The sequence below is a fragment of the Hyperolius riggenbachi genome, chromosome 4 (assembly GCF_040937935.1).
Source record: "Hyperolius riggenbachi isolate aHypRig1 chromosome 4, aHypRig1.pri, whole genome shotgun sequence".
In the NCBI taxonomy this organism is placed as follows: domain Eukaryota; kingdom Metazoa; phylum Chordata; class Amphibia; order Anura; family Hyperoliidae; genus Hyperolius; species Hyperolius riggenbachi.
The window spans coordinates 319772106-319798426 of record NC_090649.1 but is presented as its reverse complement, the minus strand read 5'-3'; the positions used below and the strand labels follow the sequence as shown (position 1 = coordinate 319798426).

The 26321-nt window shown below is 41.0% G+C and overlaps 1 long non-coding RNA gene across 1 annotated transcript in view; it reads right to left on the bottom strand.

Moving 5' to 3' along the window:
* Positions 1 to 4584: 4584 nt before the first annotated feature.
* Positions 4585 to 26321, bottom strand: part of LOC137570799 (uncharacterized) — a 138899-nt gene continuing 117162 nt past the window's right edge. Inside the window, exon 4 of the long non-coding RNA XR_011031187.1 lies at positions 4585 to 5150. This is a non-coding gene — a long non-coding RNA (uncharacterized lncRNA). The remainder of the gene's footprint in view (positions 5151 to 26321) is intronic.

The following is a 26321-nucleotide window of genomic DNA, read 5'->3' as shown; positions in this document are numbered from 1 at the left end:
CGTATGGCTACCTTTACTGCAAACAGATTGTGAACCGATTTCAGCCTGAAACCATTCACAATCTGTTGTGGTGGTGGTGGTGCTGCCGCCGCTCCCCCCCGCCCCCGCCGCATACATTACCTGCTCCGCCGGCGCGTCTGCCCCCGGTCACCGCTGCTCCGTCTCCGGCTCTGGTCTCCAGGTCCAGCATGCTTTACTTCTTCCTGCCCGGCAGGAAGTTTAAACAGTAGAGCGCCCTCTACTGTTTAAACTTCCTGCCGGGCTAGAAGAAGTGAAGCATGCCGGAGACCAGACCAGCGCGGAGACGGAGCAGCGGTGATCGGGGGAACAGGTAATGTATGCGGGCTCTATTGCGTCGGTCGTCGGGTACTCGAACGCCGCTAGTGACGCGCTCCCTACCCGCAGGCGATCGACGGTAATTTTCCGCACGGAGCGATCGACGGGATAGGATGAAATGGATCGAAATTCGCCGTGTTGCGGGAACGATGTGACAGCAGATTCGATCCCAGTGATCGAATCTGCTGTCGATCTGGCGGGAATCAGCCTAGTGTATGGCCAGCTTAACTGGACTGTGCCTTGTAAGGGTTTTTCGATAATGTGCTAAATATAAGAATGTTTTTCCAGAGATGGTGATGGTGTGTGTGTGTGTGTGGGGGGGGGGGGATTTGGGTGGGGGGATAGAGCCATGTTACTTTGACGAAGGAAAGGAATAGTTTAAAAAAAATCCTGGATATAAGTAATTTGATATTTTCAGCCATACTTTATTGCTTACTCTGTATAAGCAAATGGTGTCATATGTATTTTATCTTTAAAAAATAATGTAAATGTCCTTTTTGCCTATGCTTATTTATTTGTTTTTGTAACTGCCAAAGATCACTGCAACCTCTAAAAATAAGGAATGCATGAGCTTATTCTTGTTGTGGTACCTCCTCCACAAGACTGCCATGGGACATTAAATAAACAGCCTAACTTGCATTTACTGGGCTATGTCAATCCTCTGCCTGTCTCCACAATGTAAATATATTGCGCATATCTTGAATTCATCATGCCCAGCATGTATTCTGTTCTGCTCTTGATCATGCAGTAAGGAGAAATTATAAAAGCAGCCACAAATGACTTGAAACAGGTGCAAAGTGTTAACATAAAGCAGAATTAGTCCACAATAAACATATACAAGACATGTTTTATTCAGGCAGTGTTAGCATGTAATATGGCTTCAAGAGCCATTTTTTTTGAATCATCTGACACTAAAATACATTAAACTGCAGGGGTGGACAAAACAATAATAATTTTTTACTGTGGAATTTGTAAGAGAAATATAAATATAATTCATGTAAATTTCTATTGCTAGTTCCATTTCTAAAGAGCTGAAGATGTTAGGAAACGTACGTAGCGTATGTATAAAACCTTTAAAAAAAAATATGACCTAAGCCTTTTCTGTCATTTTAAATGAATAGTGAGTGTTCTTTTTTGCTCAAAAATTTCACAAAATGTCAAGAACAAAAGGACACAGACTTATAAATGATATTATAAACATATCACCCATTTGCAGAGCTCAAGTGCATTAAATAAAAAGAAAAAGGAAATCACTGACAGCCATTAACTCTAGAACAAATCCCCATACATCTATCTTTATAAGATTAGCTATGATAAAGGTATTCTCAGGCAAGGCTGCCAGCAGAATCTACAATATAAAAAAAGTTGTGACCCAATACAAGATATGCTTCAGGACATCCAGAAGGACTCACTTCTTATACAAGTTAGACTTAAAGGGAACCTGAGGTGAGAGGGATATGGAGGAAGACATATTTATTTAATTTTAAACAATACCAATTGCTTGGCTGTCCTTTTGGGAAACAGTAAATTCGGGCGCCTGAGGCTAGTGGACAAATCGGGCGCCGCCATTCACTCCTATAATAAATATCGTTTAATGGGCGCCCGATAGGAAAAAAGGGCGCCGGAGAAAAATAACGTTTTAAAAGCGGCGCCCGGAGACTTAATGTTTTATTACTGTTTCTCTTGATTACACATTATTTAATGATTTATACATTTTTAAATTTTATTTTTAAACGAAAAACAGTACAATATTTTTTTTCAAACATTATTTTTAAACGAAAAACAGTACATTTTTTTTTTTTTTAACATTATTTTTAAACGAAAAAACCAACAGGGGGGTCTTAGGTTTAGGCACCAACAGGGGGGTCTTAGGTTTAGGCACCAACGGGGGGTCTTAGGTTTAGGCACCAAAAGGGGGGTCTTAGGTTTAGGCACCAACAGGGGGGTCTTAGGTTTAGGCACCAACAGGGGGTCTTAGGTTTAGGCACCAACAGGGGGGTCTTAGGTTTAGGCACCAACAGGGGGGTCTTAGGTTTAGGCACTAACAGGGGGGTCTTAGGTTTAGGCACCAACAGGGGGGTCTTAGGTTTAGGCACTAACAGGGGGGTCTAGGGGTTAGGGGTAGGTACAGGGAGGGTTACTTAGGCACCAACAGGGGGGTCTTAGGTTTAGGCATCAACAGGGGGGTCTAGGGGTTAGGGGTAGGTACAGGGAGGGTTACTTAGTAATTATTTTTTTTAAACGTTATTATACGTTTCACTATTTAAACGAAAGATTAACGTTTTTACAATTGCCGATTTAATGCACATTATTTAATGATTTATAACTTTAAAAAACATTAATTTAAAACGAAAAACAGTACAATATTTTTTTAAACGTTATCCATGCTTATCGTTAAAAACCCGGCGCCCTTTTTTCCCAGCGCCCCTTTTTAACGTACGCGTCCTTTTGATCCTCTGTCTCTATTGCATTTAGCCATAGACCCTGATCAAACATTAAAGCGGAATATAATCGTGCATTTCAACTTTGCTCTAAAACATTATTTACAGCATATTATATGCAACCAGCATTTTTTTTTACTAGACCAGCATTGGAAGGGTTACACACAGAGCTTTAAAGTTCGTGGAGAGAACTGCAGACGCATCCGAGGTTTAGATAGATACATTTAAGCAAAACAAAATGTAACAAGTGAGGAATGTTACACACTCTGGCTGTCCTCCAACTCCTGCACAGTCAGAGAGAGTGAGTCACATTCCACAGTTGTTATATTTTGGTTTGCTTAAATGTATCTAAACTTCAGATGCGTCTGCAGTTCTCTCCACGGAACTTTAAAACTCTGTGTGTAACCCTTCCAATGCTGGTCTAGTAAAAAAAAAAAATGCTGGTTGCATATAATATGCTGTAAATAATGTTTTAGAGCAAAGTTGAAATGCAGGGTTATATTCCGCTTTAAAGAGAATCTGTATTGTTAAAATCGCACAAACGTAAACATACCAGTGTGTTAGGGGACATCTCCTATTACCCTCTGTCACAATTTCGCCGCTCCCCGCCGCATTAAAAGTGGTTAAAAACAGTTTTAAAAAGTTTGTTTATAAACAAACAAAATGGCCACCAAAACAGGAAGTAGGTTGATGTACAGTATGTCCACACATAGAAAATACATCCATACACAAGCAGGCTGTATACACCCTTCCTTTTGAATCTCAAGAGATCATTTGTGTGTTTCTTTCCCCCTTCTGCTCTCATGCACTGAAGTTTCAGGCTGCTCTTTTCTTCCTGCAAACAGCTTTGCCCTTGTCTGAATTTCCTCAGTATGTGAAAGCTCAGCCAGCTCAGAGGACACTTTATCCAGCTTGTAAAAGATAGGAGAGCAGAGAGAAGCTGCACTAATCTAAATATCACACAGGCAGTGTGCAGAGAGGGGCCTTAAAGGGGGAGTTCATAGCAGAACCACAACACTGAAGAACTTGGCAGCCTTCCAGACACAGGCAGACAAGTCTGACAGGGGAAAGATACATTGATTTATTACAGAGACTGTGATAGCAGAAAGTGTTGCAGTAAGCCAGAACACATTAGAATAGCTTTTGGAACTTGTAGGATGATAAAAAACAGGATGCAATTTTTGTTACGGAGTCTCTTTAAGATCAGACACAATTAGCTACATGCTTGTTCCAGGTGTCAGACACTACTTACAGTATGTTAGAATGATCAGCAGGCCTGTCAAGCAACTGGTATTGTTCAAAAGGAAATAAATATGGCAACCTCCATATTCCACTCGCTTTAGGTTCTCTTTAGAAGGCTGCCTTCCCTGGGTCCAGAACAGGAGTACTGCAGGTACCCCTTGATGCCCACCCTGCTCGTTGGATACAGACCTTCAGGGAATATGTTATCCTGAAATTACTATTAGCGATTAGATTCTGAGCTCCTTTGAAGACAGTCAGTGACCTGACTAGGTATCCTCCAAAGTGCTTCAGTGCTAAAAAACGAAATAATAACATAGTCTTTTTTTTTTTTTTTTTTTTTTACTGGGATTCTCTGACGGCCAAATGGCATGTACTTTTTCCTGTTCCCGAAATTATATCCTACAAACAAACTAGCCACACATCTGGAAATTACTTTATTAAGAAGAAATAAACAAATGTAATTTGGAGTGAGCTTGTACTATATTACATGCTGAGAAATAATAGAAAAACTGACATATCTGAGGAAAAATTACATTTATTTTTTTTTGTGATACATTCCATCAAATTTCATAAACAAAATAAATAAAAATCCAGTACTTGCATACTCTAAAAGGCCAGATTGTATACATTTTCCTGGTTCCAGCAAGGTATCCCACAAAAAACATGGGGTGTCAGTTTACTTAAAACCTCCCTGGCGTTATGATTATTGCCGGATTTGGGTCTAAAAGCTGTGTAATTTTTTCACAAGCTGGTAGACCCTAAAAACAAGAAAAAAAGACATACCGCAGAGAGATCTGCAGCAGCTCCTGCATATAACTCACCCAGGCACGGGATTACCGCTCTGAGCTGTGGATTTCCATCCCGAGCCTGACTCGGAATTACCGCTAAGGAGGTTAAAAGTAACCAAACCAATCTTAGATATATTTGACATCACTGCACATAAAACATACTGTATAGAAGAATATATTTTCAAGGTTTATATGTTGTGATTAAAAATATGTACATTTTTTGGTTAAAAGTTCCAGAAAAACATTTAACCAAAACATTTCTAGCATACATTTTTATGCATAACAGCAGGAACATTCCAGAGGCAATATAATTAAATAACACCAAGAGCAAGCCATTTTTGTCCTGAAAAAAGAAAAGAAAAAGAAATTGTAAGCTAAACTAAAAAATGACAAAGATATTTAAACTTAAATGGTATCAAAGCACTGTACAGCTGATCTGACAAGGTACAGGTTTTAGATTTTTTCACAATGAGATGGATAAGTAAATCAAATTCATTATCTCTATTAAACTTTACTGTGTATAACTTAATAAAATTGCTAATTTATGTATATATAGCTTAATATAGCAGAAAACCCTGTGCAGGGATGACTAGAATGACAGGATATGTTTTGCTAACTATTAGCAACTGCCTCTGTAGTCTACATTGACCTAGGCTAGAATTAAACTTTAACCACTCTATACTTTACATTTAGAAATGTATCCACTCCATGTTTGCTGTAATACTTATTTTCTACAGTGATCACCATTGTCACCAAGTATTGTTTTGTTTTTAGTCAGACCAGAATGATGAGGGTATTTTATCTGTTAGCAGAGTACAGATCTCAGTCCACATGTCTATCGGTCACAGAAGTGTCTTTTTAGATCTGTTGTAGTGAACTAGAAAATTAGTTCATTCGTTTGAAAAGCCTGGGGAATTGTGGGTAACTTTGTAGCAGACAGCACTCCCCAACGTTTGCAAATTGATGTGCCAGGTCAAAAGGTCCAGCAGCACTTCTGGGCCCTATTTGTCAAAGGAAAGATGAAGACTGGCACCATCCAGTATAACTTGCTCTTTAAAATTTATTGACAAGACATCTTGACATTCAAAACGACGTTTCGGAGGGTGATCCTCCTTTCTCAAGTTCCTGTCAGTGTCTAACAAATCTCATACATTCACCTCTTTATATATAACACACCATTGGAATTGTCCAATCACGCTGTGGGTGTCGCCTGTGGCGACCTATCCCCTACTGTCTCGCTCAAGCGGACCTGATGGGGAACTATAACATGCGTATACAGCATGCGCACAAGTTGCTGAACTTGCCAGGAGGCAGGGCGGGGAGGCACAACAGGTGTCAGAACAGCGCACTGCCGACCTATAGTAAGAGCTCCCGTGATGACGCATCCATCAGAGCACACCCCCACTGGAGCGGACTTGATGGGAAACAGGATGCTCCCTAGGGAATTGTGAGTAGTTGGAAATAAAGTCCAAGTCCAGATTCTTGCATTTTCCAACCTTTCCAACATATGGCACTAAGTAGCAATTTTAAAAAAAAAAGTTTAGGTATGGCATCTTTCAGTATCTTTCCTCATTCAGATCTCCCTTAAGTGAAAATCTATTTTCAATGTAGAATGATCAGTATTTTTCTCATGCACATGGGTACACATTACACAGGACGTTCAACTAATTTGGATGCAGTGCCAGTTTGATGATGAATTGCGTTCTGAGTAGTTAAAGCAGAACAGTATGGAAAATATTCATGGAGTCAGTAGTCATTGACAAATGAGATGACATTGTCAGCTAAAAATTCTTTCCAGCCCTGCAGAATATGTGCAAACAACTAGACTAATGCCCACGCTGCATCTTATACATTTATAAACTGTTTTAAATAAATATGTTTCTTTATGGTCTTTAATCTTAGCATACCTGCTGCATTTTAATGTGTTTTGAATGCTAATCTCTAGGCACTGAGATATTTTATAAGGGAACCCCTTTGACTTTATACAAAGCCTGAATCCATAAGGCCTTGTCCACATTGGTGTTCAGAAAGGACATATTTAAGGTTTTGAGCGTAGCCAGGCAAATGGCCAAGCATGAAATTCCTGTATGTAGATTCATACTGGATCAATATAGCTGTGCTAGACAACTCAGCCCAGTTGAGCCTAGCTTGTGTATGAGGCTTTACACTAACATTCTGTCTGACCTTAAACATTGCAGTAACTTTTCATATTCATCTAGCTGGAAAATTAACGATAACTCTCAGTCTAGTGCTAAATAATTTAAGTCCATAATTGTGATGGTGACTATAGCTACTTTACAGTGTGTTTCTCTGCTGGCCAATACCTAAATGGCTGACAGCTGTGAACACCTTCATAGGTGAATGTTCCATGTCAATGGGGTAGCTAGAGATTATAGGGCCCCACAGCAAAACTTTCATGGGGTCCTCAGTTGTACGCTCTCCTTAGCTATGGCACCTGCCCATACCCTATGCATATGAGTTAACTGGCAGTTTACATTCTTGTGCAGTCCACACTGCATATAGTCCATAGGCACTGAGCGGGTGGAGGAACACAAGAAGGTCAATACATCAAGTATCACCTGGGCCCCCTCTGCAGCTGCTATGGCTATTGCTACACCCCTGTGCTGTGCTAACATAGATGGTAAACAGTTGTACAGGTCTGTGAATGGCTTTGTATAACTTAAACTTTTGTAAAACTTTAACCATGTATATTCTGAATGATCAATATTCTCACTGTATAACTATACACAGGCAGTTACTGTCCGCACAAAATACGGAGTTCCGTTTGGAAGAAGACTATAAAACCAATATATATGGTAAACTGTTGGAATCACAATAGTGAAGATAAAAATCTAAAATATTGTGAAAAGCTCTTACAATTGCGAACTGTACGTACAATGCAATGAAGTAAGCTTGTAATCTAATATAGAAAAGATTAAATTCATATTATGGCCTCTGGCTGGCTGGTAATGTTGGAAATTGATGTACAGCAACAGCTGGAGTTCCAAAGCTTGTGTTGCCCATTAAAGTCTCAGACAGTAACTCCCATCCTGCCATCTAATCTGTGTAATGATGCTTTCTGTATAGGCAGCCATGATAGAATCTCACAGTACAAAGAAATCACATTTGTAGCTTTGAGTTTTTCTTTTTTTCTTACTTTTTTATTATACATATTCTTCTATATGCTAGTTGGTAGATACATCCATCTCTTTCATGCGCAGAGATGGAGTGTTAGGACTAAAAATGCTGGAGAATAGCACTACAGTCTCATTTCTGACAGTGAGCAATGTAAAGAGTTAGTTTTAGCTGTATACAACACAGGTTTAGCAGTAAGAGTTGGTACACACGGGTGATTGCAGGTCGTTTTCCACCGGCTGCTGTGTGTTCTTCATTTAAGCGCTGCCCAAATGAATGGCAGCCTTGTTCCGCACTTTTACTGTCATTTGCGAGAACGACGCTTTCCAATCCCAATTGTTCCTGTAGTTTCAGCTGTCCCTGGAAGTAGCATGCAGCTTCCAGGGTTTCTTGCCGCCGCGTCTCTGTGTCTTCCTGCAGGGCTGAACAATGCTGGTTGCTGCAGAAAGCCTCAGAAAGCCATCAAAAGCTTTTCTGCTCACTTGCAGAAAGGCACTTCACCAAGACGCTGCGGGATGCACGGCAGTCGCCCGTGTGAACCAGCCCTAAACAGTGTGTTGAAAAGGTAGGACTTGAAAAGCCAGAGTTACAGACTGCCCAGCAAGCTCATGGGAAACCAGAACTTCTAGGAGCGTGTAAGGGACTATATAGGACCTCTTACGAAAAAACATTTTGCAAAACAGAATATTACCTTCTCAAAAAAAAAAAGGTATTTGCGATTATTCAGGTTACAGTGAGCAATGAGGTCTCCCGCAATGCATCACTGCTGAATATGCAAATCGTCCCTTTGCTGTCCCTGAAAGCAAAATAAACCTCCAGAACCGTTGGAATGCATTGATGTGTCAGCTAGTTAATTTCACTGAGCCACACTAATCCAACATGCATACAGACTGTTTCAGACTGGTTGGTCTTCATCAGTGCATGGCATGAACTAATATGGCTCTATGACTAAGACTTGAAACACCCAGAGTTACAGATTGCCCAGCAAGCTCATGGGGAACCAGAACTCCCAGGAGTGTGTAAGGGGCAGTCAGTGACACTCTACTACAGCTACACAATTTCTGTCAAACTGTCATAGTGTAATGGTGCCAATTAAAGGTACAATATTTTGTGAACGATCGTATTGTTGATCAGATTATTCAGGTCATTTTTTTTTATATAAACAGAGAAGTGGGTAGATCCAAATGATCCTGAACAATCCTGAACAATTCTATCATTTATTGTTGATTGGGATGGGGATTTTTTCATATCTATGCTTGTAACTGATTTAGAGACTATGGTAACTTAGATTATTTAATGTTGTTGATCAAGATTTTCTTTTGATCTGAATTATCTTATCGAAAAAAGGTCGTTTACTAAAAGTCACACTGTTAATCAGTTAACTCCAGGCCATTGGCAAAGGAAAGCGACCGACCGTGCATGTGTGCATGCACATATTTACGTGCACGTTAACGTGTATGTGCACGCCCTCTTGGCAGCACCCGCGGGTGTACTCTGATCCTCCCTCCAAGCAAAGCAATTGGTTTAAAATGTCCTATTTGCATTAAGTGATTCAAAGGCCCCTTAAAGGGAACCGGAAGTGAGTAAAATTATTTAAATTAAACACATGACGTAGCTGCAAATGAATATTACATACTAGCCTCACCATCAGTTCCTCTCAGAAGCTCACCATTTTCTTCTTACAGTGCTCCCTTTTAGTTCTGACAATATTTTGCCAGAACTGAAAAATACCAGTTGCTGTCAGTTATATATCAGCAGATGTCCGTTACAACTGAATGTGAAAGGCAATGTCCATGTTTACCTATGGCTCAAGTGGGCAATATTACAGTTTAACAGTGTGCTGACCAGGAAGCTGTTATGGGGTTATGGCCATTTTTAAAATGGAGGACGGAGAATTCCATTGATCACAGTGGACACATGGGACGCAGGAGAGGAGAAAAGATTGAAGAGTAGGCTACATAGGAGTTAAGTATGACCTGTGTATGGTTACTTTGAAATTTTATTTTCAGTTCAGGTTCTCTTTAAACCAGTATCATTTTAAGCTTAAATCGGTTACTAAATGTGCCCACTAATGGTACAATTTTCATTAAACAATCGCTTATTTCATTCAGCACTTTATGAAGTATATTGAAACATTTATGTTACTAGCTGTCCCTTAGGGGAGTTCCCTGTGTAATCCCTATATAATATGGTCTAATGTCCCAAACATAATCTGTTATAGGTGGAAACTCATACCAACACAGAAACTCAATGCAGATAGTGTCCTAGTCATAATTAGAACCTGGAAGCTAGAGGAGCAGTCATGTGCCCCTATTACAGGTGCAGCCCATTTCATGTGTCAGACCATAAATGAGCCATTTTTTATTTAGAAATGCTAATTGTTCTCCATTACATGGCCAGGTCACCTGCTATAGACTATACAGTGTAAAATGCTAGATCAGCATATTTCCTTGCTCTGGTGAGTTGACCACAGTGGCAAAGTTCCCAACAAATTTTTCTGCACTGTCACATTGGTCATGTGAAATACCACTCAGTCATGAGACTGACACTTTACCACCAGGGGCGTAGAAACAAGTACCGCCCCACCGCTGCCGCCACTGTCCGCGCTCCCGCTCGCTTGTGCGCGCGCTCACGCACTCATGCACACCACCGCCCGCTCGCCTGGAGATCAGTGAACGGGAAAAACCATTCCCGTTTGTTGATCTCAGCCCCCAGCAATGATCGGCTGCTTCTATGAGAAGCAGCGCGATCATTGTGAAAAAAAAAAAGTTTCCCAGCCTCACTGAACGTCCTTTAAGCGTACTTCTGAAGGTTACAGGTCGCATGAACAAAAAAGTACTGTAGCCATCTTGTGGCCAAATAGTAAAACTACATCCAAAAACATTTTTCATATATAAATACCTAGTTTTACATTATAAAACTCATTAGCTCCCACACTTTTTTATTTTTTTTTAATAAAAAGAAAAAAATTACAATAAAAAAAAATAAATACATAAATACTGTAGTTACCTTAGATAGTGAACTCTTTAAATATTTCTGTTAACAGGGTATAACACTGTTACTTTATAAACTATGGGCTTGTAATTAGGGATGGACGCAAAACTGAAAAAATGCACCTTTATTTCCAATTTAAATATTGGTGCTAAACATTGTGATAGGGGCATAATTTAAATGGTGTAATAACCGGGATAAATGGGCAAATACAATACGTGGGTTTTAATTATGGAGGCATGTATTATTTTAAAACTATAATGGCCGAAAACTCAGAAATAATTATTTTTTTACGTTTTTTTCTTATTCTTCCTGTTAAAATGCATTTACAGTAAAGTAGCTCTTTGCAAAATGTACCACCCAAAGAAAGCCTAATTGGTGGCGGAAAAAACAAGATATAGTTGATTTCATTGCGATAAGTAATGATAAAGTTATAAACGAATGAATGGAAGGAGCGCTAAAAGGTGAAAATTGCTCTGGTGGTCAAGTGGTTAATGAACAGGGAACTCATTTGTAAAGAAAGGAATTTTCTCACCGGTGAAAGTGTATATATTTCTTGATCCTGCACACTCCTCTTCCAAACTCTCCAAGGGGAGTACGGAGTACCTGGAAGGAAGATCACATAATACAGGAGGGGATCTGAAGAAGTGGGGGCCTGCTCAAAGGGCTAATACCTCACTCATCTTGAAGCTGTTCTGCATTCAGAAGGCCTATGACTAGGGATAAGTGAAATTGCTCATCTCATTTTAGACATGTTTAATTTACACATATTTGAAATAACATGATATACCAGATCAGTCATTTTGTTTGATTTGCGCAAGTTTAAAACAACTTAATTTATGCAGGTACCCTGAGGATGCTGGAATGTGGGGAGAAACAACAATACACAAGGCCTGAAGGTCTTCTTGTATTTTATAAACCCATACTGCTTTAGTCATTTCGGTAAGATCTAGCATGAGATATTCAAAATGCTAACATTTGCATGCTGGTTTGCAGTCAGGGGTGCCTCATTTGGCTATTCAATAGTTGAAATGCTGAATATTATGCTTTTGCTGTAGAGATTCTCCTTTTTCTAAGCTGGAAATAGGCTCATTATAGCCTAAGTGCAAGCCCAGCTCACCAGTGTTTGGAATAAATGGGCAATATTCATGAAACTGTGGTCAAATTGCTATGCCCAGCTATCACACAGCAATTTTAGTAGTACTTACGCAAATTTCTTAGCGTATGTCACGTACACAATGTGCGCGTCGCTAGTATACCGAATGTTATGTTATTTGTGTAACTTATACAACCAGTGTGTGTGTTGTGTATATATAGAATAGGTTAAGATATTTTCACTATGCGCCCCACATAAGTACTGATAAAATTGCCATGTGTTGCCTAGATATCAGTGTGTGTCAGGGCCCGTTTCCACTAGAGCGAATCTGCATGTGTTTCCTGCATGCAGATTCGCATAGACAATACAAGTGGATGAGACTGTTTCCACTTGTCAGGATTTCTGAGCGTTTTTCTGTGCAGAAAAAATCTGCACGGCAGAGCCATTAGAATTCGCATACCGCTATGCGATTCGCATACAATGTATTTAATAGGGAATTCTCATGCGGTTTTTGGTATGCAAATTTTCATGCAAATTCGCATGGAATCAATGGAAAAGCACACAGGCACTGACATGGTTAAATTAGCATACAATTCGCATACAACAGCATGCAAAATTTGCATCCGCATGCTAATTTTTACAGCAGTGATTCCCACAGCACAAGTGGAAACGGGCCCTCAATGTTAGGCTGTAAGGTGAGATGGGGGTGATAGTTCTATCAGCAAAGGTTAGGAGGCTAGGATTAGGTGCGAAGGTTTGGATAAGGTGTTAGAAAGAGGTTAAGTTACGAAAGTAGTTAATGTTAAGATTAGGCTTAGGCATCAAGAAGAAAAGAACCTTATGGAAGGGTTAGTTTTAGATGTCAAGAAGAGGTTTGCATTAGTTAGGAAGACATGTCAGGAGGAAGTGGGATGGATAGGGTTAGTGCCAGGAAGGTATTAATGTTAGGGAGGTGGGTATAACCAGGTGTAAGGAAGGGGTTAACATTATAAGGTGGTTGTGACAATCACTCGCCAATCCCGTCATATTATGCCACAGTTGCCATACAGGTCTCATCCACTAGAGACTTCTGGAGGCAAATCCACTGTAAGCACAATAAACGATTAAGATTGGTTGATGTCCCCATATATGATTCAATCTTGATTGTATGTACAATCAGTAAAATACAATTATTGAATTCGCACTGGAAATCAATATGCTGCCACCACTACATATTTAAGACGAGTCGAAGACACTTCGGAGCTAGCTTCCTTAAAGGATAAAAATGGTTCATTGCAATTTAACTAGCCAAATCAACAATTGTTGAAAACAAGCCAATGTGGTACTGCGCCTCAATGTTGAGGACATGGAGTTCTTAGCATGGATTTGAATAATCCAGTAACAAGGGCAAAACTGGAACAATTAAATTGTTATTTTATTTTAAAACTACACACAAAAAAATATACATTGGCACTGGCAGATAAATGTATCTGGCAGCTGAACAGATTAGTTAGAGAGGAATAAGTAAGAGATGAGAAATTAGGAAAATGTCTGTAAAAAACGAGTTTGGAGCCCAGTAAAACAATAGTCTTTGCCAGTGGCGTACCTAGGGCATTTGGTACCCCGTGCTGGGTATTAAAAGACACCCCCCCCCCTGAAACAAATGGGCATGGTCACAACCTGCGGCGTGCTTTGTGCGTCGCTGCAAAAAACGGGCGTGGTCATGACCAGATGAGGGCGGAGCTAGCTGTAATTTAAAGTATTAGCTAGTATAGTTGCCCCAGTATAGCTAGTATAGTTGTCCCCAGTATAGCTAGTACAGTTGCCCCCAGTGAAACTAGTTACCCCCCAGTATAGCTAGTATAGTTGCCCCCAGTATAGCTAGCTAGTTTAGTTGCCCCCAGTATAGCTAGTACAGTTGCCCCCAGTATAGTTGCCCCCAGTATAGCTAGTATAGTTGCCCCCAGTATAGCTAGTATAGTTGTCCCCAGTATAGCTAGTTTAGTTGCCCCAGTATAGCTAGTTTAGTTGCCCCCAGTATAGCTAGTATAGTTGCCCCCAGTATAGCTAGTATAGTTGCCCCCAGTATAGCTAGTATAGTTGCCCCCAGTATAGCTAGTATAGTTGCCCCCACTCCCCAGTATAGTTGCCCCAGTAGTATAGTTGCCCCCAGTATAGGTAGTAAGCAGTTGGCTGATGTGTAATGGTTAAGGGCTCTGCCTCTGACACAGGCGACCTGGGTGCCTGTTCAGTAAGCCAGCACTAATTCAGTAGGAGACCTTTGGCAAGTCTCCCTTACACTGCTACTGCCAATAGAGCGCGCCCTAGTGGCTGCTGCTCTGCTCTGGCGCTTTGAGTACGCAAGGAGAAAAGCGCAATATAAATGTTATTTGTCTTGTCTTGTCTTGTCTAGTATAGTCTAATCTTGGTGGAGGGCTGCTTCACTTCACTGCTGGGAAATGTGAGCACTAATTATATTACATTGCTGTTTGTATATTGTTTTTTGCTGCTGCGATATCTGGTGGATTGTCTATTGTGGTTCATCTGATATTAAGCAGCAAGTGTCAGATTTTAAAAGTACATTTTTTTTTTCTTTTCCCTCTAGTCTGCTTTGCAGCAGGCAATTAGCTAGGGGGAGGGATTAGCTGTAACAAGAGGTATTTGGTCAGCTTCAGGACTCAGTACTGAGCTTGCTCAGTCTGTGGCTTGCTCACTAAGTGGCTTCGACACAAGTGGCATAGGCGTTAAAAACAGGCATTACAACACAGGCACAAACAGAGTGGTGAGAGGAAGTAGGTAAGGACTAAAAAAAAAAAAAAAAGAAAAGCCTTCAACCAATATTGCGGTTTCTTGCATTGGATAGAATGTGCTAGGCACGTTGTGGTGTAGTCTTTACATTTTGAGGACCCCAACTTCACTCACTCCACCTCCACTCCTCCACCCCTCCCGCTCCTCCCCTCCCCCTCCTCCTCCTCCCCCCCAACTTCACTCACTCCCCAACTTCACTTACTCTCCCTTTCCTCCTCCCCAGCTACACTCACTCTCCCGTTTCGTCTTTTACCGCCACAGTTTACTTTAAATAATTTTTCCCCACACAAAAGTCATCATGTTGGACTATGCTGTACAGTGTACATCCTGCAACATGTATGCATGCCTTGATCAGCGGATTGAGGGTGTTTACTGTTGCCCCCTGGGTGTGTGCGGGTTGCTCAGTTAGAGGCGGACGTTGCAGAGCTAAATAAGCATCTTGCAACACTGAGACGCATACACAACATGGAGAAGAGCTTGGATCTCACGATCTAGACACTGGATGGAACTGTTGAAGATGAGGAGGGTGGAGTACAGCCGGACCAAGAAGCAGAGGCAGCCGCTAGTTGGGTCACAGTTAGAAGGGGTAGGGGAAAAAGTGGCAGGGAGGCTAGTCCCGAGTTGTCCCTCACTAATAAGTATGCTTGTTTGCGTAATATTGGGGAGGATGATTCAGGAGTAGCAATGCTGCAGCAGGATGTGCTCCTTGGCAACCAAGGGGCAGACTGCTGTAACGAGAAAGGGAATAGGAGTGCAGCTAAGGCTAGACAGGTACTGGTGGTAGGGGATTCAATTATTAGGCGCACAGATAGGGTAATCTGTCGAAGAAACCGTGAATGCCGTACAGTCTGTTGCCTCCCGGGTGCTTGGGTTCAGCATGTAGCGGAAAGAATTGACAGATTACTGGGTGGGGCTGGGGAAGACCCGGCTGTCATGGTACACATTGGCACCAATGACAAAGTTAGTGGGAGATGGAAGGTCCTCAAAAATGATTTTCAGGTACTTGGAGATAAACTTAAAGCAAGGACCTCCAAGGTGGTGTTTTCTGAAATACTGCCAGTGCCACGTGCTACATCTGAGAGACAGAGGGAGCTAAGGGAGTTAAATAAGTGACTGAGAAATTGGTGTAGGAAGGAAGGGTTTGGGTTCCTGGAGAACTGGGCAGACTTTGCAGTCGGCTACAGGTTCTACAGCAGGGATGGGCTGCACCTTAATGGGGAGGGTGCAGCTGCATTGGGGGAGAAGATGGATAAACGGTTGGAGGAGATTTTAAACTAGGATCTGGGGGGAGGCGGGAGGATAAAGTCTCAATACGTAGACTAGATGAGGTAAAAAGACAGTGGGAACCTAACATTATGGGGGGCGGAGAGGGGGGTGGGGACAGTGTAAAGATTAAGGAGGTTGGTAAAAATTCAAGAAGTCCATTTCATGTAAACAAAATTGGTAAATGTGGTGGTAAAAATATAAAGTGCATGGTAACCAATGCTCGGAGCCTTGCAAATAAAATAGACGAACTAGAGTTCATTCTGAATGACAAAGGCTATGACATTGTGGGAATAACCGAGACATGGATGGATGAAAGCCATGACTGGATAGCTAATTTAAAAGGATACAACGTGTTTAGGAGGGATAGAACAGGGAAAAAAGGTGGAGGGGTTTGTCTCTTTGTTAAGAATTCTCTTACAGCTGTCCTCAACGATGAGATGGAGGAAGATTGCGAAGATGTGGAGTCCGTTTGGGTAAATATTCATGGTGGAAATAAAAGTTGCCAATTGCTTATTGGGGTATGCTACAGGCCACCTCTTATTAATGAAGCTGCAGAACTGCGATTACTACAGCAGATTGAAAAAGCTGCAAGTAAAAATGAGGTCATAATTATGGGCGACCTTCAACTTTCCAGACATTGACTGGAGTATTGAGGCTACCCATTCTGGTAAAAGCAGCAGATTTCTGTCAGCACTACAGGACAATTACTTGACTCAAATGGTAACTGAACCAACTAGGGGGAATGCATTACTGGATCTGATCATTTCTAATAGACCAGATAATGTATCAAATGTGCAGGTTCAAGAACATTTGGGAAATAGTGATCACAACATGATAACGTTTGATCTGGTGACTGATAGGCCATGGGGCAGCGGGACCACTAAAACTATGAATTTTAGAAAAGCAAAGTTCAATCAAATTAGGCAGGCACTAAGTTTGGTGAACTGGGATAATGTACTACAAGGGGAAGACACTGAAGGGAAATGGCAAGCTTTTAAACTTATACTCAATCAATATTGTAGTATGTATATCCCATATGAAAAAAAAATATCTAGGAATAAAAAAAGGCCTCTATGGATGAATAGAAAGGTTAAAGATAAAATGAAGAGGAAAAGGAATGCCTATAAGGTCTTAAAACAGGAGGGGACCGAGGCTGCGCTAAGCAATTATAAGGAGTGCAATCAAAATTGTAAAAAAGAAATTAGGCAGGCAAAGATTGAAGCTTAAAAAAACAAATCGCTAAGGATATCAAATCTAACCCAAAAAAGTTTTACAAGTACATTAACTCTAAAAAAAGAAAGGTTGACTGTATAGGACTCCTAAAGGATGAGGGTGGGAACTCAATGGTGGATGACCAAGGTAAGGCAGAGCTTTCTTTGCTTCTGTCTTCACAAAAGAAACAGCACTGTTGCAAACTACAGAGGCGGAAGAGTCTCAATCTTCTAACTGTAATATTAAATACTTAACGCAGAAAGAAGTGAAGGAAAGACTAAATAAATTAAAAATAGACAAGGCACCTGGCCCGGATGGCATGCATCCTCGGGTCCTAAGGGAATTAAGTTCAGTTATAGATAAACCCCTTTATCTTATCTTATCTTTTGTGGCTCTCTTGCAACTGGCAGAGTCCCAGTGGATTGGCGTACAGCCCACGTTTTCTCATTATTTAAGAAGGGCAAAAAATCAGATCCAGGAAATTATAGACCTGTAAGCTTAACACCAGTTGTATGCAAACTATTTGAGGGGTTACTAAGAGATACTATACATGACTTCATAGTAGAAAATAATCTTATTTCTCAGCATCAACATGGGTTTACTAAAGACAGGTCCTGTTTGACTAACATGCTCAGCTTTTATGAGGTAGTGAATGCTAATATGGATATTGGGAATGCTGTAGATGTGATATACTTGGACTTTGCAAAGGCCTTCGACACTGTTCCCCACAAAAGTCTGGTGCAAAAGTTGAGGATGCAAGGACTGGGGAAGAGTCTGTGTTCATGGATAGGGAACTGGCTAATGGACAGAAAACAAAGAGTTGTGGTCAATGGATTGTACTCAAAATGAGAGACTGTTAGCAGTGGGGTCCCACAGGGGTCTGTTCTGGGTCCAGTGCTCTTCAATTTATTTATTAATGACCTAGTAGATGCAGTAGTGAGCAATGTTGCTATTTTGCAGATGATACAAAATTGTGCAGAATCATCAACTCTCAGGAAGATAGTGTCATATTGCAACAGGATCTGGATAGGATGGCTATATGGGCACATACATGGCAGATGAAATTTAATGTTGACAAATGTAAAGTCATGCATTTTGGACGTACTAATGGTCTAGCACCATACAAAATAAATGGGATACAGTTGGGGACATCAAACTTGGAGAAGGACTTAGGAGTACTCATTGACAACAAGTTAAATAATCGTACTCAATGCCAAGCAGCTGCAGCTAAAGCTAACAACATTTTGGGATGCATTAAAAGGGAAATAAAATCTCGAGATGCTAGCATAATATTGCCCCTGTTTAACTCTCTAGTAAGGCCACATCTGGAATATGGAATTCAGTTCTGTGCACCACATTACAGGAAAGATATTGCAGTTTTAGAGCAGGTGCAGAAACGAGCAACAAAATTGATACGAGAGACGAAGGTCTCACTTACCAAGAAAGGTTAGACAAACTGGGTTTATTTAGTCTAGAGAAAAGACGCCTTAGAGGGGATCTAATTAACATGTATAAATACATCAGAGGGCAATATAATAGCTTGGCGGATGAGCTTTTTGTCCCTAGGCCTTCTCAAAGGACTAGAGGACATGATCTGCGCATGGAGGAAAAACGTTTTAGCCATTTATTTAGGAAAGGGTTCTTTACAGTAAGAGTGATTAAGATGTGGAATGCATTGCTACAGGAAGTCGTTATGGCAAACTCTATACCTGCATTTAAAGGGGGCTTAGATGCTTTCCTTGCGTTGAAAGACATCCATGGCTACAATTACTAGGTAATGCCTAATGATGTTGATCCAGGGATTTTATCTGATTGCCATCTGGAGTCGGGAAGAAATTTTTCCCTTTAGGGGCTAATTGGACCATGCCTTGTAAGGGTTTTTTCACCTTCCTCTGGATCAACAGGGATATGTGACGGAGCAGGCTGGTGTTGTACTTTATACTGGTTGAACTCGATGGACGTATGTCTTTTTTCAACCAAAATAACTATGTAACTAGTTTAGTTGCCCCCAGTATAGCTAGTATAGTTGCCCCCAGTATAGCTAGTATAGTTTCCCCAGTATAGCTAGTATAGTTGCCCCCAGTATAGCTAGTATAGTTGCCCCCAGTATAGCTAGTATAGTTACCCCCAGTATAGCTAGTATAGTTGCCCCCAGAATAGCTAGTATAGTTGCCCCCAGAATAGCTAGTATAGTTGCCCCCACTCCCCAGTATAGTTGCCCCAGGAGTATAGTTGACCCCGGTATGGGGGAAGCTTGGAAGGAGGGGTGGCGGGGAGGTGGGCCAGACCCCCACCTCCCTCACCTGGGTCCCCTCCTTCCGGCGCTTCCCCCACCTAATTAGCAGCAGCTTTAGATATGCGGGCGGAGAGGACTTACCTGCTTCTTGGCGATGGCGCACACGTCATCCTCACGTGAGCGCTGATCTCCGACTTCTCTGTCGCTCACTGCGCTTCCGCTAATCAGGAAACACAGTGGGCGGTGGAGAAGGCAGAAAGCAGCGTCACGTGACGATGACGCTGTGCACCATCGCCTGGAACGCAGGAAGCAGGTGAGTAAGTCCTCTCCACCCGCTCCTGCCCGCATATCTAAAGCTGGTCTCCGACTTCTCTGTCGCTCACCGCGCTTCCGCTAATCAGGAAGCACAGTGGGCGGTGGAGAAGGCGGAAAGCAGCGTCACGTGACGATGACGCTGTGCGCCATCGCCTGGAACGCAGGAAGCAGGTGAGTAAGTCCTCTCCGCACGCTCCTGCCCGCATATCTAAAGCTGCTGCCTTTAGGAGGGGGGAAGCGCCAGAAGGAGGGGACCCAGGCGAGGGAGGTGGGGGTCCGTCCCCCCTCCCCGCCGCTTTCCCCACCACCCCTCCATTCTGTATTGCTTCCCCCTCCTGCACAGGCCTCTGTGGAAGGCCTTGATGACACCCCCTGGGGCACCCGACACCCGAAGCGGGGCGCCCCCTGCCGCCCCATGGTAGGAACGCCACTGGTCTTTGCTATGAAATAATCCAGTAATATGCTTGGCCAGTGTCCTGCTGCCCTGTCCATGGATGGAAATTCAACAACAGATGAGAAACAATAGACGATGAGGTCTGAGTGTATCAAGCTCTTAAAGACTTTATCCTGAAGGGAGGTGTTGACGTAAGAGCTGATGCCCTCCCTGAAGGAGAAGTTTAAATCCTCTTACCAAAGAGCAGAAATCTGGAAGAACATGATTGTCCGATCAACAAACGGAATGTGCCTTGGCACTCAAAGGCACGGCTTCAGTCCGCACATATGAAACATGACCGCAGAACCACAAAATATGCCTGAGAACCATAATATCTCAAAATGGGATGCTCCTATTCGTCTGGGTTTTTTTTTATGGAACCTGTGTCAGAATCATCTTAATAATCTCTGAAAAGTTTGTTTATTTAGCATTTTCCTGACCCTTGAAATATAAAAGAAATGTGGGAAAAATATGAACTTTAGGATTACAATCAGTTCTTCTGTAGGACAGCTGGTTGGAGTGAACCATCAGATAAGAATCTTTGAAGCCAGAGATCTGAGGTGTGAGAATGCTCTTTTGAATATGTGACTACCAAAGACAAAAGGTCTGGCAAGGGGAATGTTTATGAGGTTCTGTCAATTAGGTTGAAGATTAACGACTACTTAACCTGGGAGGGGGTACTGGGAAAAGCCCCCTTTGATGTGACTCTGACAGCTTATAGCATAGAAAAGTTTAGTTGTGAGTTCTAATGCTTGCGATTGATATGTGATGACGTATTCGATTATGAAATATGGTGAATGCCTCACAGTAGTTGCTAGAGGTAGCCATTGGGAATGGGGATTTCACTACATGGATTGGTAATGAGTAGCCAAACGCTGATGACACGATTATCACAGCATTTAGGGGTTACTTTCTTCCATAGATACTTTTCACTTTCTGCTTTTAGATTGTTTCATTTAAAAAAAATGTGTGGGTCGGTGGAGGAATTGTTACTCTCCTGGAGGAATCTTTAGTTACCTGGTCATCCAATATATGATCACAGCTCCCATGTAGGTAAGTATGCTTTTGAACAGCTTTACTGCTCCCTTCCTCCTTTGCAACTTCCATCCTCCTGTTCTGACACATGTGCACAATCTGGGGTTGCCAGGCTGTGAGCTTTTCCACCCCATTGTCGACACCAAACCTGTGGTTGGGTGTGTCATCACATGGAAAAAGTGGCGGCAAAGGCAGTCATATGGGGGAAAGCACTGGGGCAGGATTGGCCATTTCCATGGCACCAGCACTTCTCGACTTAGGGGAGGAGCTATGGCTCAAAAATGGCTTCTATTAGGTTAGTATCCTAATTTTACATAGTTATAATTTCCCTCCTGTAAAAACTCTGCTTATTTACCAAAAAAGGAAAGGTTCCTAGGTTTCTGGACAATATCGTGTAGACTTAACCTTCCCTGTCCATTCGTTTTTGGCGGCTAAGTTATTTAATATGTAGACACATACACTGAAATGCATACTGAGTTTTTTTTTTTCATTGAATTAATGCTGGAGTCTATTTGTTAAACACGCTGCATATTCCTGCAGTAATTACATACAGGACTTATAATGTGGTATCACTTTTAGAGGGCCTCTGGAGTGCATATGCCTGGAGATAATTCTTTTATTCTTTGAAATAACTTATTTAGGACATAATCGTTTTTTTAATTTCTGTATGTAGCCTAGCCTTATGTCTGCAAAACTAATTTATGATGTTCACAGTGAAAACAACTTCCAGATTAAGAAAATATGGAGAATTGGATAAAGATAAGTTCTTTTTAAAGGGATACTGTAGGGGGGTCGGGGGAAAATGAGTTGAAGTTACCCGGGGCTTCTAATGGTCCCCCGCAGACATCCTGTGCCCGTGCAGCCACTCCCCAATGCTCCGACCCCGCCTCTGGTTTACTTCTGGAATTTCAGACTTTAAAGTCTGAAAACCACTGCGCCTGCGTTGCCGTGTCCTCGCTCCCGCTGACGTCATCAGGAGCGTAGTGCGCAGGCCCAGTATGGTCTGTGTCTGCGCAGTATGCTCCTGGTGACATCAGGGGGAGCGAGGACACGGCAACGCAGGCACAGTGGTTTTCAGACTTTAAAGTCTGAAATTCCAGAAGTGAGCTGGAGGCGGGGCCGGAGCATCGGTGAGTGGCGTCGTGGGCACAGGATGTCTGCGGGGGACCATTAGAAGCCCCAAGTAAGTTCAACTCATTATCCCCCGACCCCCCTACAGTATCCCTTTAAAGTGAAATTCCATTTTTGCTAAGAAAACAATCCAATCAGTTCACAGATTGTTAGAATTGATGCCACATGTTATTTGGAATGGCTTAATTTGTATATTTGAATTTAGATCTTAGCTACTCCACACTGACTCTATCCACACTGGGAGTGTCAGATCATCCTATCCTGCCAGTCAGTTTATGCAGGTATGGAAAACTGGCAACACATGATCCTGATCTGTGCAGCTATTTACTTCGGTAGCAACAGAAGGCTAGACTAGCTGTATGTACTAAAAAACCAGTGCAGTGTAGTTTACAGATTCGAAAATTAATGTAACTTGGACAATCCATTTTAGAAAGTCATAGGTGGCTGAAGACTGAAATTGAATGGTCATTTTTAATGACATACAATTGTAAAAATATTTGTGCAGCATTGATTAAGTTTTTCTTTAAACATTACAACAGAGGAAATGTATTATCCCAAAGTATACATAGGGTTACTTAGTGTTAGGGGTGTTCTCTCGTTAAACACCAAAGTGGACAGAGATAGTGCTGTCAGTCTTGTAGAATTAGCTTGCTTACAGGTCAGTTGTAGGACTTATAGGTGCAATGCTCAATCACACTATCCAATCAGCTAACTGGAGGAGGGGCTTTAACAGAGCTGTGGGGCTCAATCAAACACATTTATATACAGCGTGTGTGTGTGTGTGTGTGTGTGTGTGTGTGTGTGTATATATATATATGTATATATATGTATATATATATATGTATATATATATGTATATATATATATGTATATATATATATATGTATATATATATATATATATATATATATATATATATATATATATATATATATATATATATATATATATATATATATATATATATATAAGGCATGAAGAGCAGTCTTGAAAAAACTGAAGCGAGGAAGAAGGAAAAAAAACTTCAGCATTCCTAAATGTATAGAATCTATAAAACTGCACAGTGCCAGAAACTAGGATTGGCATCTGTTTATCTTTTAAAACATCTTATTAGTCATGTATTAATTTTACATAATTTTACAGCTTGTTATGGGGCTTTAATAAAATTTTAACTTGCTTCCCTGCCAACACCAAGTTTCATTTTCCCAAAAATATAAACTCACCTTTCTGCATCAGGGGTCCATATCTGCCAAATATCCCTGAATTTGTCATCTTGTGTGTGAACTAATGCTCATTACTTACTGTGGGAGGTTATGTTAACACTTAGTTACCAATTAGAAGTCTGGTCTTAGGAATAACAACCATCCATGAGTTTTAAAGCGTAACTGTCGGGCATAAAATAAAAAATCAATTCTTTATTTTTATCTGGTAAACGAGTAATAAGGATGCTATCCAGGTAATCCAAAACTTAAAAATCACTTTTATTTTTTCTGCTCCAAAGATGATTACTTCCCAGTTTCCCTGGCTCTTATTTGGTTCATCTGCCGCACAAAGTAGGTTGCAGGGCATGCTGTTTTTTTTTCTTCCTTACTTTCCCCTCAGACTTAACTAATGCAGCCTGATTGGCTGAAGCCTATTTACCTCCTGTTTTCCCCTCCCACCCCTCTGTTCCTCTCTGATTGGCCAATATTTCTCATGCTGAGAAGCCGCAGGGTCACACAATGACAATGCACTTTCCATTGCAGATCTGGGTGGGAGCGTCCGAAGACTGGGAGGAGGGCGGCCAATGCAAACACAGACAGAGTAAGGGGGAGAGAAAAATGTCAGGACTGGCTTCAAGATAGACAGAGTCAAGCTGGAAAATCCTAAAGGTGGCCACACACCATACAATAAATTGATCCGATTTTACGGCAATTCGATAAAAATGATTGGATCTCCCGAAAAAGTTGAAAGCTTTTTTTTTCATTTGACTGAAAAATCCGATCGGATTTCCCGTTTTCTTCGATTTTTATCGATCCGGAATGCCAGATATTTTTCTTCAATCTTTCTAAAGATTGTATGGTGGGTGTTAGGTTGTCAATTTTTTAATATACACACCCTAGCAATTTTCTCAGAGTTTCCGATCATTTTTATCATAATTGTGGAAAAATGTAACATACATGTGTGGTACATTGGTCATATTTTCAAAATGTTACAATCAGTCAGAAAAATGTATTGCAATTCTTCAATTGAACAGATTTTTAAAAAATTGTATGGTGTGTGGCCATCTTAAGAAGGATGCTCTCTTTCTTTTTACTATAGAAAGTCGATAAAATCAAATTGTGGACAGTGCAATACATTTGTTATGTAAGTAGAGCAAGTATTTATCTACTTATATATGTGTTTGTTTTTTTCTGAGATAATATGGCTGACAGCTCCTCTTTAACCAAAAGCACACAAATATAGGAATTCAAGGGTTAGGTGCTATTAATAATAATGAATAGGAGGAATCAAAATATATTAAATAATCTTAATTTTAAATTTCTATACAATGGAGTGGCATGTGAAAATCTGAATATCTCTATGCAGTTAAAGCCGTAGTAGTGTATTGTACTGTGCTAGCTGTTAGAGCAGTAATGTTTGAATATAGTTGATACCTTTTACCGGCTAACATAAATGGTATCAAATTCACATTTTTGGGAACCTCTGTCTCTCCCATGTTCCGTTTAAATCATTCCAGTTCTCTTTTTACGTTTCCAGAATATTCTGTGTCATTTGAGTCACAATCACTTTTTCTCCTAAGGTTTCTCCTAGGACCTAGGATATAATTTTTCTTCTTCTATAACGTTTGCACTCTGCAATTGAAAAAGTGCCAAAAATGGTGAAAAAAATGCAGTAAAGTTCTGTGTTCACTATTTGGAAAATTCTGTATGAAACAGGGTGCCCTTTATGAAATTTAGTTTGCACAGTGTCCAGTGTCCCTGCGGCATATATTAGCACTGGTATTTTTTAAGATACCTAGGACTTCTTCAAATACTTCCAATGCCTGAGACACCAATGTTTTTAATTGCTGTTTAAGTCAGTGACACTATACAAACTTGATTGGTATCATCTTTAACCAGTTTCAGTTCCACAATGCAGGCTCTCTGTGATGTATAGGCCATTTGCATCGGTTGTATTTTACCTCTAATTGTATTAATAATTGTGTTAACATACCATAGGGCAATATTTTCTGCATACATATAATTAAGCCGCCGGGAGATTTGGGCACAGGGTAAAGCTGAAAAATGGCTCACCCTGCTCCTGCAAAAGTCCCAGCTGTGTTAAATATTATTCCCCCTCAAGGTCGCCGTGGATAGAGGGAAAGATGTAGGTTGGCTTACAGCTATTACTGGTGGCTGAATTAGTGTTTTTAAAGTAATTTGTGCTCCGTCTTTTGATGGCACCCAAACTTGGGCCAGTGCACGCCAAAAATCGCTAGCGTAATCGCAAACACGCGTTTTTTCAAGCGATTTTACTAGCGATTCCAGGTGTTTTTTCTAGCGATTTAAAAAAACAGTGAAGTGTTTTTTGCAGAGTTTTTGATTAGCGGTTTTGGTTAAAAAGAGCTAGAAATATCTCAAACAAAGGTTAAATGGAGATATAATTAAGATGCATGTGTTCTAAATTACCTAATTAAAGTAATTTTACCAATATAAAAGGGGAAATGTCCTTCACAGTGTTGTGGGTTTGTTGAGAAGATCAGAGAGCGTGTTTGTGAGTCTAGAGAGGTGTATTATTTGGAGAATGTTACCTGAATTGATTATGTTGATAGCTGTAGCAGCATACATGAGACGCAGGCCAAGGCCCCGGAGATACTCAATCTTCCAACTGTAATATTAAATACTTAACGCAGGAA